This window comes from Oncorhynchus mykiss, chromosome 22 (genome assembly GCF_057628025.1).
Source record: "Oncorhynchus mykiss isolate SJ-2025 chromosome 22, ASM5762802v1, whole genome shotgun sequence".
NCBI classification, from domain to species: domain Eukaryota; kingdom Metazoa; phylum Chordata; class Actinopteri; order Salmoniformes; family Salmonidae; genus Oncorhynchus; species Oncorhynchus mykiss.
This window is the reverse complement of record NC_143043.1, coordinates 27502447-27522405: the sequence shown is the minus strand read 5'-3', so window position 1 is coordinate 27522405 and position 19959 is coordinate 27502447. Positions and strand designations below refer to the sequence as shown.

The 19959-nt window shown below is 44.8% G+C and overlaps 1 protein-coding gene across 5 annotated transcripts in view; it reads left to right on the top strand.

The window, feature by feature from the left end:
- LOC110502069 (interleukin-1 receptor accessory protein-like 1) overlaps nt 1-19959 on the top strand; it is a 396352-nt gene that overhangs the window by 365832 nt on the left and 10561 nt on the right. The window lies entirely within an intron of this gene.

The window sequence follows — 19959 nt, the reverse complement described above, 5'->3', positions numbered from 1 at the left end:
TGTGTTAGGTTGGTCAGGGCGTGAGTTGGGGTGGGTAGTCTATGTTCTTTTTTCTAGGTTGTTATATTTCTATGTGTTTGGCCTAGTATGGTTCTCAATCAGAGGCAGGTGTCGTTCATTGTCTCTGATTGAGAATCATACTTAGGTAGCCTGTTTTCCCCATTTTGGTTGTGGGTGTTTAATTTCTGTTTAGTGTCTGTTCACCTGCCAGAACTGTTTCGTTTTCTGTTTTGTTTTATTTTGTGTAGTGTTCAGTTTGTTCAATTAAAACATGACAAACAATTACCACGCTGCATTTTGGTCCTCCTCTCCTTACACCAACGAGAAACGTTACAGAAACACCCACCAACCAAGGACCAAGCAGCGTGGTATCGAGCAGCAGCGTTCTCTGGACTCATGGACTTGGGAGGAGATTATGGACGGCAAGGGACCCTGGGCACAGGCTGGGGAATATCGCCGCCCCAAGGAAGAACTGGAGGCAGCAAAATCTGAGCGGCGGCGATATGAGGAGGCAGCACGGCAGCGCGACATGCAACGAGAGGCAGCCCCAAAACATTTTTTGGGGGAGGGACACGGGGAGTGTGGCAGAGTCAGGTTGGAGACCTGAGCCCACTCCTCGTGCTTACCGAAAGCAGTGTTGTACTGGTCAGGCACCGTGTTATGCAGTTAAGCGCACGTAGTCGCCAGTACGCGCTCATAGCCCGATGCACTATAGGCCAGCCCCCCGCAAGTGCCATGCGAGAGTGGGCATCCAGCCAGTGCGTATTGTGCCGGCCCAGCGTGTTTGGTCTCCTGTACACCGTTTCGGCCCAGGGTATCATGCGCTGGCTCTGCGTGCTGTGTCTCCGGGGCGCTGGGAGGGTGCAGTGCGTCCTATGCCTGCGCTCCGCCCGTGCCTGGCGAATGTGGGTATTGAGCCTAAGGGAGAGGTGCGAGTGGTATGCACCAGATCTCCAGTGCTCACCCACAGCCCGCTTCAACCTGTGCCTGCACTCTGGAGGGTCTGGGCTAAAGTGGTCATCCAGCCTGGAGGAGTGGTGCCAAGGCTGCGCACCAGGGCTCCAGTGCTCCCCCACAGCCCAGTCCATCCGGTGCCTCCTCCACGCACCAGGCCTCCTGTAGGTCTCCCCAGCCTGGTGGGTCCTGTGGCAGCCCCACGCACCAGGGTGTCTCTCCGTCTCCTCCCTCCAGGTTCTCTCTCCAGGCCCGAGCCGCCCATCTGTCCTGAGCTGCCAGAGCCGCCCGTCAGTCAGGAGCTGCCAGAGCCGCCTGTCAGTCAGGAGCTGCCAGAGCCGCCCTTCACTCCGGCGCTGTCAGAGTCGCCCTAATCTACGGCGCTGCCAGAGTCGCCCTTCACTACGGCGCTGCCGGGGGTCGCCCTTCACTACGGCGCTGCCGGTGTTGCCGTTCTCTACGGCGCTACCGGAGTCGTCCTTCTCTACGGCACTGCCAGAGTCGTCCTTCACTACGGCGCTGCTGGAGTCGTCCTTCACTACGGCGCTGCCGGAGTCGTCCTTCACTACGGTGCTACCGGAGTCGTCCTTCACTACGGCGCTACCGGAGTTGTCCTTCACTACGGCGCTGCCGGAGTCGCCCTTCACTACGACACTGCTGGAGTCGCCCTTCACTACAGCTCTGCCGGAGTCTCCCGCCTGTCCGGCGCTGCCGGAGTCTCCCATCTATTCGGGGCCCGCTGCAAGGGTCCCCAGTCCGAGTTTAGCGGCGAGGGTCGCTACTCCCAAGGTGCCACTTAAGCGGGCAAAGACTATGGTGGAGTGGGGTCCAGGTCCCGCGCCAGAGGTTGTTATATTTCTATGTGTTTGGCCTAGTATGGTTCTCAATCAGAGGCATGTGTCGTTCGTTGTCTCTGATTGAGAATCATACTTAGGTAGTCTGTTTTCCCCATTTTGGTTGTGGATGTTTATTTTCTGTTCAGTGTTTTGTTGCACCTTACAGAACTGTTTGTTTGTCGTTTTTTAATTTTTAATTTTTTTTTTTTTTTTTTATTCATCTTGATTAAAGTTATTATGAATACGTACCACTTTGCACCTTGGTCCTCTCCTTCTTCCACCTACGACAACCGTGACATCATCACTCCCCTTAACTGGGAGGGGGCCAGAGACAATTACTCGATGCCGACACATCTTTCTAGCTGATTTATACGCTGAAGCTATGTTGCGCTTGGTGACCTCTGACTGTTTTATCCCAACATTGTTGGTGCCGACGTGGATAACAATACCCCTATACTCTCTACACTCGCCAGTTTTAGCTTTAGCCAACACCATCTTCAGATTAGCCTTATACTACTATCTGTACTTACTGGTGGCACAGACGCTGTTTCATCCTTTCCTACACTGAAATTACCCTTGTCAATCGATTGCGTCTGAAGCTGGGCTTGCAGCACAGCTATCCTCGCCGTAAGACGATCGTTCTCCTGTATATTATGACTACAGCGACTGCAATTAGAAGGCATCATGTTAATGTTACTACTTAGCTTCGGCTGGTGGAGGTCCTGACGAACCACGTCCAGATAAAGAGTCCGGAGTGAAAAGGTTGAATGAAAAAAAGTTGAGCGAGGGAAAAACTAAAAATATAAACTGTAATTTAAAAGTAAAAAACGTAAAGTTGTCAGGTAGCAAAGTAAGGTTAGCAACAAAACACAAAATGTACAGTTGAAGTTGGAAGTTTACATACACCTTAGCCAAAACTCAGTTTTTCACAATTCCTGACATTAAATCTTAGTAGAAATTACCAGTTTTAGGTCAGTTAAGATCACCACTTTATTTTAGGAATGTGACATGTCAGAACAATAGTAAAGAGAATTATTTATTTCATTTTTATTTCTTTCATCACATTCCCAGTGGGTCAGAAGTTTACATACACTCAATTAGTATTTGGTAGCATTGCCTTTAAATTGTTTAACTTGGGTCAAACGTTTCGGGTAGCCTTCCACAAACTTCCAACAATAAGTTGGGTGAATTTTGGCCCATTCCTCCTGACAGAGCTGGTGTAACTGAGTCAGGTTTGTAGGCCTCCTTGCTCGCACAAGCTTTTTCAGTTCTGCCCATAAACTTTCTATAGGATTGAGGTCAGGACTTTGTGATGGCCACTCCAATACCTTGATTTTGTTGTCCTTAAGCCATTTTGAAGTATGCTTGGGGCCGTTGTTCATTTGGAAGACCCATTTGCGACCAAGCTTTAACTTCATGACTGATGTCTTGACATGTTTCTTCAATATATCCACATAATTTCCCTTCCTCATGATGCCATGTATTTTGTGAAGTGCACCAATCCTGCAGCAAAGCAACCCCACAACATGATGCTGCCACCCCCGTGCTTCACGGTTGGGATGGTGTTCTTCGACTTGCAAGCCTCCCCCTTTTTCCTCCAAACATAACGACGGTCATTATGGCCAAACAGTTATATTTTTGTTTCATCAGACCAGATGACATTTGCACTCCCCAAGTGCAGTTGCAAACTGTAGTCTGGCTTTTTTATGGCGTTTTTGGAGCAGTGGCTTCTTCCTTGCTGAGCGGCCTTTCAGGTTATGTCGATATAGGACTTGTTTTACTGTGGATATAGATATTTTTGTACTTGTTTCCTCTAGCATCTTCACAAGGTCCTTTGCTGTTGTTCTGGGATTGATTTGCACTTTTCGCACCTAAATACATTCATCTCTAAGAGACAGAACGCGTCTCCTTCCTGAGCGTTATGACGGCTGCGTTGTCCCATGGTGTTTATACTTGCATACTATTGTTTGTACGGATGAACATCGTACCTTCAGGCATTTGGAAATTGCTCCCAAGGATGAACCCAACTTGTGGAGGTCTTGGCTGATTTCTTTTGATTTTCCCATGATGTCATTGAAATACATCCACAGGTACAGCTCCGATTGACTCAAATGATGTCAATAAGCCTATCAGAAGCTTCTAAAGCCTTAACATATGTAAACTTCTGACCCAGTGCAATTGTGATACAGTGAATTATAAGTGAAGTAATCTGTCTGTAAACAATTGTTCGGTAACATGACTTGTATCATGCACAAAGTAAGTCTATCCGATTTGCCAAAACTATATCAACAAGTAATGTGTGGAGTGATTGAAAAACCAGTTTTAATGACTCCAGCCTGTATGTAAACTTCCAACATCAACTGTAGCAGTATGTACAGTGCCTTGCGAAAGTATTCGGCCCCCTTGAACTTTGCGACCTTTTGCCACATTTCAGGCTTCAAACATAAAGATATAAAACTGTATTTCTTTGTGAAGAATCAACAACAAGTGGGACACAATCATGAAGTGGAACGACATTTATTGAATATTTCAAACTTTTTTAACAAATCAAAAACTGAAAAATTGGGCGTGCAAAATTATTCAGCCCCCTTAAGTTAATACTTTGTAGCGCCACCTTTTGCTGTGATTACAGCTGTAAGTCGCTTGGGGTATGTCTCTATCAGTTTTGCACATCGAGAGACTGACATTTTTTCCCATTCCTCCTTGCAAAACAGCTCGAGCTCAGTGAGGTTGGATGGAGAGCATTTGTGAACAGTAGTTTTCAGTTCTTTCCACAGATTCTCGATTGGATTCAGGTCTGGACTTTGACTTGGCCATTCTAACACCTGGATATGTTTATTTTTGAACCATTCCATTGTAGATTTTGCTTTATGTTTTGAATCATTGTCTTGTTGGAAGACAAATCTCCGTCCCAGTCTCAGGTCTCTTGCAGACTCCATCAGGTTTTCTTCCAGAATGGTCCTGTATTTGGCTCCAGCCATCTTCCCATCAATTTTAACCATCTTCCCTGTCCCTGCTGAAGAAAAGCAGGCCCAAACCATGATGCTGCCACCACCATGTTTGACAGTGGGGATGGTGTGTTCAGCTGTGTTGCTTTTACGCCAAACATAACATTTTGCATTGTTGCCAAAAAGTTCAATTTTGGTTTCATCTGACCAGAGCACCTTCCTCCACATGTTTGGTGTGTCTCCCAGGTGGCTTGTGGCAAACTTTAAACGACACTTTTTATGGATATCTTTAAGAAATGGCTTTCTTCTTGCCACTCTTCCATAAAGGCCAGATTTGTGCAATATACGACTGATTGTTGTCCTATGGACAGAGTCTCCCACCTCAGCTGTAGATCTCTGCAGTTCATCCAGAGTGATCATGGGCCTCTTGGCTGCATCTCTGATCAGTCTTCTCCTTGTATGAGCTGAAAGTTTAGAGGGACGGCCAGGTCTTGGTAGATTTGTAGTGGTCTGATACTCCTTCCATTTCAATATTATCGCTTGCACAGTGCTCCTTGGGATGTTTAAAGCTTAGGAAATATTTTTGTACCCAAATCCGGCTTTAAACTTCTTCACAACAGTATCTCGGACCTGCCTGGTGTGTTCCTTGTTCTTCATGATGCTCTCTGCGCTTTTAACGGACCTCTGAGACTATCACAGTGCAGGTGCATTTATACGGAGACTTGATTACACACAGGTGGATTGTATTTATCATCATTAGTCATTTAGGTCAACATTGGATCATTCAGAGATCCTCACTGAACTTCTGGAGAGAGTTTGCTGCACTGAAAGTAAAGGGGCTGAATAATTTTGCACGCCCAATTTTTCAGTTTTTGATTTGTTAAAAAAGTTTGAAATATCCAATAAATGTTGTTCCACTTCATGATTGTGTCCCACTTGTTGTTGATTCTTCAAAAAAAATACAGTTTTATATCTTTATGTTTGAAGCCTGAAATGTGGCAAAAGGTTGCAAAGTTCAAGGGGGCCGAATACTTTCGCAAGGCACTGTAACAGTATGTTAGTATGGGTAGTCAAACACAGTTTATCTCTCTCTAAGCTGATGTTGAAACATTTAAAACAAAAGCATTTCAGCTCGTTCTCTTCATGATGTCATGCGTTTAAACAAGCCCATTTCCCATGTCTATCTCTACATTGTAACACACTGTATTTAGCTAAGACAGTCCCTTTGGGCCCCCCACTCTCTCTTTCTCTCCTTCTCCCTCTCTCTCTATGCTGTAACACACTTAAAACAAGCCTGTGCCTCTCTCTCTATGCTATAACACACTTAAAACAAGCCTGTGCCTCTCTCTCTATGCTATAACACACTTAAAACAAGCATGTGCCTCTCTCTCTATGCTATAACACACTTAAAACAAGCCTGTGCCTCTCTCTCTATGCTATAACACACTTAAAACAAGCCTGTGTCTCTCTCTCTCTATGCTATAACACATTCAGATGGGTCTCTTCCCCTCTCTCTCTCTATCTCTCTTCCTCTACCCTCCAATCAATTCAAACAAGTCCACCTTATATACCCTCACTCTCTCTTTTTCTCCTTCTCCCTCTCTCTCTATGCTGTAACACACTTAAAACAAGCCTGTGCCTCTCTCTCTATGCTATAACACACTTAAAACAAGCCTGTGCCTCTCTCTCTATGCTATAACACACTTAAAACAAGCCTGTGCCTCTCTCTCTATGCTATAACACACTTAAAACAAGCCTGTGCCTCTCTCTCTATGCTATAACACACTTAAAACAAGCCTGTGCCTCTCTCTCTATGCTATAACACACTTAAAACAAGCCTGTGTCTCTCTCTCTCTATGCTATAACACATTCAGATGGGTCTCTTCCTCTCTCTCTCTCTATCTCTCTTCCTCTACCCTCCAATCAATTCAAACGAGTCCACCTTATATACCCTCTCTCTCTCTTTGCTGTAGTAACACACTTAAAACAAGTCCCTTTCCGTGTTTCTTTCCTTCCCAGTAGTGTAACATATTTAAACAAGTCCATTGGCTGGTCTGTGTGCGTGTTTCCCATTAGGCGCTGAGCGCTGTGTGTGGAGAGACTGCAGCTCTGGGGAGACGGCCTTGTCAGATAGTTAACAACCACCATTTCTCACCGTGCCTCGCCCCACTATCGCTACCCGCTGCCGTCACCCACCCTCTCCCTCACCGCACGTAGCAGCATGCAAATGGTTTAGGGGAGGGAGAAGGAGGGAGGGCTTGTGTGTTTGTTTTGTGAGTAGAGTCAGGTAAAGTGCTCAGTTGTTTAAGGTTAGTGTAACGATTGTCTTCTTCTTCTGATGAGGAATAAGAAAGATCGGACCAATGCGCAGCGTGGTAAGTGTCGATATTTTAATTAAATAACCGAACACCGAATACAAAAGAACAAGAGAAATAAATGAAAACCGAAACAGTTCTGTATGGTAAAACACAAACACAGAAAACAACTACCCACAATCATAGTGGGAAAACAGGCTGCCTAAGTATGCTTCTCAATCAGAGACAACGATCGACAGCTGCCTCTGATTGGGAACCATACCAGGCCAAACACAGAAATACATAACCTAGAATACACAACATAGAATGCCCACCCCAACTCACGCCCTGACCAAACTAAAACAGAGACATAAAAAATGATCTAAGGTCAGGACGTGACAGTTAGTGATCACTTCCTTCCTCCATATCTCTCTCTCTAGGATCCTCTCTCTCGTCATCTGAAGGGCTATATGTGTTTAACACTTTAGACCCCAATATAATTCTAGAATGCTGCTGTAGATTACTGAGAATGTTCAAGATAAAGCTCGTTTTCTCACACATTTCAAACAAACAGACATTGCTCAAAAACAAATAGGAAATGATAATTACAAGTTACTTTTAAAGAGCACAACCTCTTCTTTCATATGACACCACATTCATGTCAATAGGAATAACATGAATGTTGCCTTTTTATTTTTTATTTAAAGACACTCACTTTCAAAAAACATTTAACACTCAACACAACAAACAACCTAGAGTGTTTAAATTGGAGTACATTGGACTAAATTACTCACTCAAAATGTACCCAGTATAGGGCTATGGTCTAAGGCACTGCACCACAACTCAGTCCACAAGCACTAGTGCCACACTCTTGTTTCCTCTCTTTTTGCCACTATAGCCATATCACAAAGTGAATGCACAAGCTGCATTTTGAAAGCCTTAAGGGACCAGCGCCTGCTGTTTCTAGGAAGAGGCCTTTGCAGGGTCCCCCACACAATGTACACATTTATGGTGGCGATGTTGAGCATCCCCCAAAACACATACTTCTACCATTTTCTGCCTGTGCGCCCAATATTGTAATAGCTCCTCAGTTGGTCAAGATGGTCAACCCTGCCCATTTTCTTATTGTAATCCATTTCAAGCTCTTGAAAGATATCCACTATATATACAAAGGTATGTGGACTCCCCTTCAAATTAGTGGATTTGGCTGTTTGAGCCACACACATTGCTGAAAGGTGTATAAAATTGAGCAACCAGCCATGCAATCTCCATAGACAAGCATTGGCAGTAGAATGGCCTTAATGAAGAGCTTAGTGACTTTCAACGTGGCACCGTCATAGGATAACACCTTTCCAACAAGTCAGTTCGGCAAATTTCTGCCCTACTAGAGCTGCCCCAGTCAACTGTAAGTGCTGTTATTGTGAAGTGGAAATGTCTAGGTGCAACAATGGCTCAGGCCATACAAGCTCACAGAATGGGACCACCGAGTTCTGAGGCGTGTAGCACGTAAAAATTGTATGTCCTCAGTTGCAACATTCACTGCCTCTGGAAGCAAAGTCAGCATAAGAACTGTTCGTCAGGAGCTTTATCATGGCCGAGCAGCCGCACACAAGCCTTAGATTGCCATGCGCAATGCCAAGCGTGGGCTGGAGTGGTGTAAAGCTCACCGCCATTGGACTCTGGAGCAGTGGAAACATGTTCTCTGAAGTGATGACTCACACTTCACCATCTGGCAATCCAACTGATGAATCTGGGTTTGGCAGTTGCCAGGAGAATGTTACCTGCCCGAATGCCGAGTGCCAACTGTAAAGTTTGGTGGAGGAGGAATAATGGTCTGGGGCTGTTTTTCATGGTTTGGGCTAGGCCCCTTAGCTCCAGTGAAGGGAAATATTAATGCTACAGAATACAATGACATTCTAGACGATTCTGTGCTTCTAACTTTGGAACGCTGACTGCAAGCCAGGCCTAATCGCCCAACATCAGTGCCCCGACCTCACTAACGGTCTTGTGGCTGAATGGAAGCAAGTCCCCACAGCAATGATCCAACATCTAGTGGAACGCCTTCCCAGAAGATTGGAAGCTGTTATAGCAGCAAAGGAGGGACCAGCTCCATATTAATGCCCATGAATTTAGAATGAGATGTTTGACAAGCAGGTGCCCAATACTTTTGGTCATGCAGTGTGAGTTCCTACTACTTTTAAAAACAACTCCAAAATCCCTGCCACTGTCACTTTAGGCCCAGGCTGTGTGGTACAAGAGTGAATGCCATGAAAACAGGCTCCCCTCTCGGATGGGCTGTGCCTCTTCCCTCACTATTCCTTCTCCTCTCTCTCTTCCTCCTCCTCTCCCTCTGCTTCCTTCTCTCCCTCCACTTCCTCCTCTCCCTCTGCTTCCTACTCTCCTTCTGCTTCCTCTTCTCCTTCATCCGCGTCCTTCTCCTCTCCCTCCTCCTATCCCTCCGCCTCCTCGCCATGTTCCTCCCCCACCACTCTCCTCTCCACTCTCCTGTTCCTCTCTCCCACCACTCTCTTCTGATTCACTCTCCTCTCTCCCTCTCCTCTCTCCCACCACTCTTCTCTGATTCACTCTCCTCCTCCTGCCTCTACTCTCCTCTCGCTCCACTCCTCCATCCTTGCTCCACATCTCTATCCCTCCAATCATCTCTAACTCCTCTTCCTCCCTGCCTTTTGCTGCTGAGCCCTGACTCTCCACATCACATCCTTCTCTTTCACTGACCTAGAGGAACAGAGTAACAGAGGGAGAGGAGCAACAAATAGGATACAATAGTGGTCAGGAACACCATCTCTCTCTCTCACACACACTCTCTCTCTCTCCCTCTCACACGGTCTCTCTCTCTCTCCCTCTCACACTGTCTCTCTCTCCCTCTCACACTGCCTCTCTCTACCTCTCACACTGTTTCTCTCTCCCTCACACACTGCCTCTCTTTCCCTCTCACACTGCCTCTCTCTCCCTCTCACACTCTCTCTCTACCTCTCACACTGTCTATCTCTACCTCTCACACTCTCTCTCTACCTCTCACACTGTCTCTCTCTCCCTCTCACACTGTCTCTCTCTCCCTCTCACACTGTCTCTCTACCTCTCACACTGTCTCTCTCTACCTCTCACACTCTCTCTCTACCTCTCACACTCTCTCTCTACCTTTCACACTGTCTCTCTCTCCCTCTCACACTGTCTCTCTCTACCTCTCACACTGTCTCTCTCTCCCTCTCTCACTTTCTCTACCTATCACACTGTCTCTCTCTACCTCTCACACTGTCTCTCTCTACATCTCACACTGTCTCTCTCTACCTCTCACTCTCTCTCTCTAACTCTCACACTGTCTCTCTCTCCCTCTCACACTGTCTCTCTACCTCACACTGTCTCTCTCTCCCTCTCACACTGTCTCTCTCTACCTCTCACACTCTCTCTCTACCTCTCACACTGTCTCTCTCTACCTCTCACACTGTCTCTCTCTACCTCACACTGTCTCTCTCTCCCTCTCACACTGTCTCTCTCTCCCTCTTACACTGTCTCTCTCTTCATTCCTCTCTTTATTTCTCTCAACATACACAAACTCTCTTCTTAATATGGGGTTTCCATAATAAATTGTGTGAAACCTCCTATTCCACACACACACACACACTCTCTCTCTTTCCTCCAATCAACTCTTGCTTTCTTGCCTGACAGACTAACTACAGAGTTCGCCAATGGTAGCTGATTAGTTACAAAGCTGGGACAGTTTCCAAATGAATTGCATCGGTAGACACAGAACAAAACAAGCAACTTGTTAGCTGGGTATGTAAACAAATATCCAACTCAGCTTATGAGCTCCACTGCGCTGGCATCTTAGTCCCTAACACGACAGCTAAGCTGTCTAATAATAGGAAACCCTGTGATTATCTGCACCTAGCAAACATGACAAACCATAACCTAAGCCCAACAGATAAACATGAATTCCTCTAGGCTTCATTCTGGTGGCTAGTTAGCTGGTTGTCTTGATGTCTAGCTAGTGAAAGTGACAGCTGAGGTTGACTCTTCGTGAGCACAGGCCAAATTTACACACAACTTCTCTTGCCTGACAGACTACTGTAACTACGACAACATGGTTCTAAAGGGAGAATTAATAATGCAGCCAGATCTCGGATCAGTATTTTGATCATGCATTCCTTATTGTCCATGCCGCCATTACCCTAGGCCCGCTCTTACAGCCCTGATCACCATACACATCCTCAATGGGACGGACACACACACAGGGCGAGAGAGAGAGACAAGGGGTGGAAGAAGATGTATAGAAAGTAGGGGGTGATAAAGAACCTTACAGAACATTTTTTTTTGCACGTTAAACATTATTTCACATGTGGTTTTGGAACACTTCACACGTGGTGATACACAGTATTTCACATGGTGATGCCGTGCAAACATTGAGTCATTAGGATGTCAACTGAACATCACTGTCTTTTCAATTTACATATTTGACACAAACGATTATATTGTGTATGTTTATACAGTATTTATTTTTCAGCATATTAGATTTGAACTTCTGGGTTCACAGAATTTGGATCTTGCTGCTATGCCACCATGTCTGTGTAAATAATTGATTTCACCAGTATTCCTACACTCAGATTTCTTTTAAATACCCTCAAGAAAAACGAGTATATTTATATATGTGATTCAGGAGTATCATTAAAACAGAATAATATGCACAACCAACATTAGACAACTATACAGAAAACCCCAAAATTGCTGAGATGAATAAATGATTTCAATGGTTATATATATTTTTTTTATTTCACCTTTATTTAACCAGGTAGGCTAGTTGAGAACAAGTTCTCATTTACAACTGCGACCTGGCCAAGTTAAAGCAAAGCAGTGCGACACAAACAACAACAGAGTTACACATGGAATAAAAAAGCGTACAGTCAATAACACAATAGAAAAAAAATGAAGTCTATATACAGTGTGTGCAAATGGCGTGAGGAGGTAAGGCAATAAATAGGCCATAGTAGCGAAGTAATTACAATTTAGCAAATTAACACTGGAGTGATAGATGCAGATGATGATGTGTAAGTAGAAATATTGGTGTGCAAAAGAACAGAAAAGTAAATTAAAAACAACATGGGGATGAGGTAGGTAGATTGGATGGGCTATTTACAGATGGGCTATGTACAGCTGCAGCGATCGGTTAGCTGCTCAGATAGCTGATGTTTAAAGTTAGTAAGGGAAATATGTCTCCAGCTTCAGCGATTTTTGCAATTCTTTCCAGTCATTGGCAGCAGAGAACTGGAAGGAAAGGCGGCCAAAGGAGGTGTAGGCTTTGGGGATGACCAGTGAGATATACCTGCTGGAGCGCGTGCTACGGGTGGGTGTTGTTATCGTGACCAGTGAGCTGAGACAAGGCAGAGCTTTACCTAGAATAGACTTATAGATGACCTGGAGCCAGTGGGTCTGGCGGCGAATATGTAGCGAGGGCCAGCTGACGAGAGCATACAAGTCGCAGTGGTGGGTGGTATAAGGAGCTTTGGTAACAAAACGGATGGCACTGTGATAGACTGCATCCAGTTTGCTGAGTAGAGTGTTGGAGCTATTTTGAAAATGACATCGCCGAAGTCGAGGATCGGTAGGATAGTCAGTTTTACGATGGTATGTAATGGTGACGTGTGTAAAGGAGGAGGCTTTGTTGCGAAATAGGAAGCCGATTCTAGATTTTATTTTATTTTGGATTGGAGATGTTTAATATGATTCTGGAAGGAGAGTTTACAGTCTAGCCAGACACCTAGGTATTTATAGTTGTCCACAGGTCGGAACCATCCAGGGTGGTGATGCTAGTCGGGCGGGCGGGCGGGTGAGGGCAGCGAAAGGTTGAAAAGCATGCATTTAGTTTTACTAGCGTTTAAGAGCAGTTGGAGGCCACGGAAGGAGTGTTGTATGGCATTGAAGCTCGTTTGGAGGTTTGTTAACACAGTATCCAAAGAAGGGCCAGATGTATACCGAATGGTGTCGTCTGCATTAGAGGTGGATCAGGGAATCAGCCGCAGCAAGAGTGACATCTTTGATATATACAGAGTAAAGATTTGGCCTGAGATTTGAACCCTGTGGTACCCCCATAGGCCCTCTGATTTGACACACTGAACTCTGTCTGAGAAATAGTTGGTGAACCAGGCGAGGCAGTCATTTGAGAAACCAAGGCTGTTGAGTCTGCCGATAAGAATGTGGTGATTGACAGAGTCGAAAGCCTTGGCCAGGTCGATGAAGACGGCTGCACAGTACTGTATTTTATCGATGGCGTTTATGATATCATTTAGTACCTTGAGCGTGGCTGAGGTGTACCCATGACCAGCTCGGAAACCGGATTGCACAGCAGAGAAGGTACGGTGGGATTCGAAATGTTCAATGATCTGTTTATTAACTTGGCTTTCGAAGACTTTAGAAAGGCAGGGCAGGATGGTAATAGGTCTGTAACAGTTTGGGTCTAGAGTGTCACCCCCTTTGAAGAGGGGGATGACCGCGACAGCTTTCCAATCTTTAGGTATGTCAAACGATACGAAAGAGAGGTTGAAGAGACTGGTAATAGGGTTTGCAACAATTGCAACGGATAATTTAGAAAGAGAGGGTCCAGGTTGTCTAGCCCAGCTAATTTTTACGGGTCCAGGTTTTGCAGCTCTTTTTAGAACATCATCATTCTGGATTTGGATGAAGGAGAAGCTGGGGAGGCTTGGGCAAGTAGCTGCGGGGGGTGTGGAACTGTTGGCCGGGGTTGGGGAAGCCAGGAGGAAAGCATGGTCAGCCATAGAGGAGGGAGGAGCTGCTCTAATTCTCCATGGACTTTACAGTGTCCCAAAACCTTTTGGAGCTGCAGGATGCAAATTTCTGTTTGAAAAAGCTAGCCTTTGCTTTCCTGACTGACTGCGTGTATTGGTTCCTAACTTCCCTGAAAAGTTGCGTATTGCGAGAACTACTGGATGCTGTTGCAGTCCGCCACAGGATGTTTTTGTGCTGGTCGAGGGCAGTCAGGTCTGGAGTGAACCAAGGGCTATATCTGTTCTTAGTTCTACATTTTTTGAAAGAGGCATGCTTATTTAAGATGGTGAGGAAATTACTTTTAAAGAACGTCTAGGCATCCTCAACTGATGGGATGAGGTAAATATCCTTCCAGGATACCCGGGACAGTAGATTAGAAAGGCCTGCTCGCAGAAGTGTTTTAGGGTGTGTTTGACAGTGATGAGGGGTGGTAGTTTCACCGCGGACCCATAGTGGCTGCAGGCAATGTGGCAGTGATCGCTGAGAACCTGATTGAAAACAACAGAGGTGTATTAGCAGGTCAAGTTGGTCAGGATAGTATCTATGAGGGTGCCCATGTTTATGGATTTAGGGTTTACCTGGTGGGTTCGTTGATAATTTGTGTGAGATCGAGGGCATCTAGTTTAGATTGTAGGACTGCCGGGGTGTTAAGAATATCCCAGTTTAGGTCACCTAACAGAACGAACTCTGAAGATAGATGGTGGGCAATCAATTCACATGTAGTGTCCAGGGCACAGCTGGGAGCTGGGGGGGGGGTCTATAACAGGTGGCAACAGTGAGAGACTTATTTCTGGAGAGATTCGTTTTTTAAATTAGAAGCTCGAACTGTTTGGACATAGACCTGGAAAGTATGGCAAAACTTTGCCGGCTGTCTCTGCAGTAGATTGCAACTCCTCCCACTTTGGCAATGATGAGAGAATAGTCAGATTAACTGATAAGTAAAATAGCAGTGCAGATAGCACTCTTTTGCTAAGTGCAAAGATGTATTGTAGGTGATCAATCTGTAGACTTCTGAGAATGCTACAGACTTTTTGGTACAGCAGAAAGATCAGCGTCCCCAAAATGTAGAGGTTGTGAGTTCAAATCCCTGGGGTAGTTATATTGAAAAGCCAACACTAAGTGATCATGTTTGTTGACACTATTTTTGCTGAACAGCGTTCCACTAACCTTAAAACCCCCATACCATTCCATTCCAAACATGTGAAATGGGTGGTGGCAGGTAGCCTAGCAGTTAAGAGTGTTGGGCCAGTATTCAAAAGGTCGCTGGTTTAAATCTCTAGGTGAAAAATCTGTCAATGTGCCCTTGTGCAAGGCGCCTAACGCTAGTTCCTCTGGATAAGAGCTTCTGCTAAATGACAAAAATTTACATTTTCAGTTAATTAAGCTGTTTTCACATGTTGAGACACACAGAAAGAAACACGTGAGGTCAGTTGTTCACGTGAGACCATAAGGTCACGTGAATTTCACATACAGTGGCAAGAAAAAGTATGTGAACCCTCTGGAATTATCAGTATTTCTGCATTCTTAGGATGTCTTTGTGAACCACTCTCGAGGTCATGACACAGCATTTAAATTGGGTTGAGGTCAGGACTCCAGAAGGCGTATTTTCCTCTGTTGAAGCCTTTCTGTTGTTGATTTACTTCTGTGTTTTGGGTCGTTGTCCTATTGCATCACCCAACTTCTGTTGAGCTTCAATTGGTGGACAGATAGTCTTACATTCTCCTGCAAAATGTCTTGATAAACTTGGGAATTTATTATGATAGTAAGCTGTCCAGGCCCTGAGGCAGCAAAGCAGCCCCAAACCATGATGCTCCCTCCACCATACTTTACAGTTGGGAAGAGGCTTTGATGTTGGTGTGCTGTGCCTTTTTTTCTCCTCACATAGTGTTGTGTGTTCCTTCCAAACAACTCAACTTTAGTTTAATCTGTCCACAGACTATTTTGCCAGAGCGCTGTGGAACATCCTGGTGCTCTTATGCGAACTTCAGACGTTCCGCAATATTTTTTTGGGACAGCAGTGGCTTCTTCCATGGTGTCCTCTCATGAACACCATTCTTGTTTAATGTTTTACATATCATAGACTCGTCAACAGAGATGTTAGCATGTTCCAGAGATTTCTGTAAGTCTTTAGCTGACACTCTAGGAGTCTCCTTAACCTCTTTGAGCATTCTGCACTGTGCTCTTGCAGTCATCTTTGCAGGGACTCCTAGGGAGAGTAGCAACAGAGTGCTGACTCCATTTATAGACAATTTATCTTACCATGGACTGATGAACATCAAGACTTTTAGAGATACTTTTGTAACCCTTTCCAGCTTGATGCAAGTCCTTAGGTCTTCTGAGATCGTTTTGTTTGAGGCATGGTTCACATCAGGCAATGCTTCTTGGGAATAGCAAACTTACATTTTGTGAGTGTTTTTTATAGGGCAAGGCAGCTCTAACCAACATCTCCAATCTCGTCTCATTGATTGGACTCCAGGTTAGCTGACTCCTGACTCCAATTAACAAAGGAATCACGTACTTTTAGTATAGTTCAGTGTGTCAACTGCATGTAGTTTCATGTTGCTTTTACATGTTGACACGTTATCACATTAACTTCACCTAAGATCACGTGATCACATGAAATTCATGTTTTCTTTCATAACGGGGGGGTGTAAAAGGTAGAAGGGGTTCAACAAGTTCGCAGGAGGGAGATATAGAGAGTGAGAGAAACCTCCCAAATGGTAAGTATCTTGTTAAAGTGACCAAATAAATAGAACATAAATAATTAAAATTCTTGTACTGTTTGTGTTTAGGGCCTCCAGCCAAAGTATCTTCCATTCAACTGCTACAGGGACGTGGATGTGTTTCCAAAGTTTTGCCTCTACTTCAGGCGAGCCTCCCACCCACCCACACTCTCCTGGCTTGCATGTCTATTACTAATGCATCAGCAGATGAACTTCAGCCCACGGAACCCAGGGAACCCACAAACCCACCAGGGTTCTATTTAAAGATCCCTGCCTATTGATTCCAACAAGTTCCATTTCTATGGAAACGCAGGCCAATAAAAAATGATTTGTGCTGCAGATGGCAACAGGGCTATTGTTGTTATAATATCATGCATGGTTAGGCATTAGCATTGTGTGTGTGTGCGTGTGTGAGTGTGTGCGTGTGCGTGTGTGTGTGTGTGTGAGTGAATGAGTGAATGAGTGAGAGAGAGAGAGAGAGAGAGAGAGAGAGAGAGAGAGAGAGAGAGAGAGAGAGAGAGAGAGATAAATAAATAAATTAGCCAAGCAAATATGCCTCAGCAATTTATTGCGATGGGATCAATGGGGTATTGAGCCGGTTCTGTTCGGTTCACACCCGGTTGGCAGGTGGGCGTTGGATGAAATGAATAGAAGGAAAGGGGACACCTAGTCAGTTGCACAACTGAATGCATAAAGGGAATGAATTATAAGGGGGAAGAGGACCAAGGGCTACTAACAGCTTACTACACAACATACGCTTAGTATTATTTTCTTAGCTACAGTATACATATCTCCCTGTCATATTATATCATTTATGCAGCAGCATACAATACATTTTTGGACTCACCATGTTGTGCTGTGCGGCGGTCCTTCGTGGGCAAATTCTGTGATCAAACTTTGTCATCAAAGTCTGGCATTCTCTGGATTTATGGTGAATTCAAGACAACTGTGAACTCCAAAAAAAAGGTTGTAGCTCTAGAAAGAGGCCAGAGTTCTCGATTTACAATTCCGAGTTGGATGAAAGTTCAAGACGTATTTTCCCAGTCGTAGCTCGTTTTCCCCGAGATCCCAGTTGTCTTGAACTCACTAAAATCAGATTTTGCAATTCCGAGTTAACAGTTGTTGCTTCATTGACATGCTTCATTGACAGCATGGCCAGTGTTGAATGTTTATCATTTTAAACTAGGAAAAGAGACCCTTAATCTTAGATTTGCGACTATACAGCTAATCCACTGATTAGCAAGATGATGATTGCTTTGCAATACTTGCAGTTAGCCACTGATTCCTTCCAAACCCCTCATTGTGGAATTTTCAACTTATTGTGTAATGTTTATGTCTAATGGCCGATGAGCACCGATAGGTTTTATCTTTAATTTCGCTTCATAATTTATCTTCATATGACAAGGGTTGAAAAGGATTTGCCAGTAGATTGACTTGATTCATGATGATGACAGCTAGCTAAGATTTTGAAAGTATGACGTTGACATGATCAGTCCAATCAAAGTACTGTAGATATAACGTGATTTGACGTCATTTTATCTGTGGCCAATGACCTTGAGCCTTCTTGGATGGGTACTTCTAATGTAACTCTATGGCAGCACCCAAGCGGCTTGAATTTTCAAGCTCTACCCTTAGACTTGGCAGTGATGTAGTGTCCCCATGAGTGATAGAACACTGAGCCAATCATGGCACAACGCTCCATATTTTCTGCTGGCTTGCCCCACCACCACAGAAAGTACTGAGCTAGGCTGAAACACCTGCATTTTGGAGCTGCCTTACTCTAAAATGAGACCATGTTTGTATGTGGCTTTAACTCAATTATATATATTTTTTCTTTTACATTGTTTGCATAACATGCAAAACAGGCAAGCAATTTTTTTGGGTGCAAAAAAAAATGCTCTGCCCCACCTGCCCTGAATGACGAGTCGCCACTGGGTCATTGTCATGCGCAAGACATCTAGAACCAGGATACCAGAGAGAGAGGGCAGGGGTCCTAAATGAAGTGGCAGAAATGTTCATTAAACATAGACCTACAATTGTAGCTCATGCCACAACTCCTCTGTATTAACTAGATATGAGAATGGTAACATTGCACAGCTGAAGTTAATGGAACATTTGACCATAAGAGCCCTGCCTGCCTGTATTTCCTGACAGTCTAGACTAGAGTCCCAGCAGAGCAGTACTGAAAATCTATTGCTGATTTCTGCCTCCCCCGGGGTTTTAGATAACATCAGCCAGACCCAGTCTAGTACCATTCAATCCCTATCTAACTCCCATTCACTTTCCCCAGCCTTGTTTGGTCTGGGTAGAAGTTGCCCATTAGGTACAGATCTAGGACCTGCTACCCTCTTCAAATTCTTACTTACTTACTGCTTGTGGTTTACTGTGTGGCTTACTTTTTTAACGCGGGAGGTGTTCAAAGTGTCGTCGTGGTGCGGCGATGTTCTCCGTTGGCAGGTAATCTGTTTTACTATGGAAACTGGATCTTCAAAGAGGCTGCCCCCCCCCCCCCCCCCCCCCCAACCACGTGCACAAAGCCCACGATGCATTCTCAATTACAGGCTACAAACATCTCGAACAAACACCTTACTGTATGTGCTCACCAAGAGCCTGGGGAGAGTATTTCAGAGATAATTTCTGGGGAGAGTATTTCAGAGATAATTTCTGGGGAGAGTATTTCAGAGATATTTCAGAGATCTTCTCTACCACTCTCTTTCTCTCTCTCTCTCTCCCTCCCTGTCTCTCATCCTCTCTTTCTCTCACTTTCTTTCTCCCCAGTGCTCAAATGCACAGGCTACTCATTAATGCACAAACACACGCACACACATTAACACACACACACTCCCTTTCTCTCACACAAACAACCCCACGTCTCTCACCAGTTTTTCCCGTAAGTGCCTCTATGTACTGAGGGTCCTGTAAAAGTAGGCTAAGTAGCAGTGTGTGAAGAACGAGGGAGCATCATGTCTCCCTTCTCTTCTCCATCAGCCTCCACCAGCTCAGCGGGGGACACTCATTTACTTTATGGAATATTACTTTCTCTCCTTCCCCTCCGTTTCCATGGCAGCTGCTATAAAAAGATTATCTTCCCGACGTTGTTGTTTGGTTTTTAATTCCCAGGAAGAAGTACCCTTATTGATTTTAATTTGTCTGATGTTTGGAGCATTTGGGGGAGATTAACATAACATTCCTGTACTTGCTTCAGACTAAATATACTCATTTACAGTAATCCATGCTTTTATCACCCAGGCCATAATTACAGCCTGTTACAAACTCAATACTTTCTGTCCTCATCACACCAAGTCAATCAGCCCCGCCAATGGTTTTCTCTGTCAGACCTGCTATTCGAACCAGCAACCCTCCGGTTACTGGATGGTCCCCCTAACCTCGAGACTGTTACGTTATG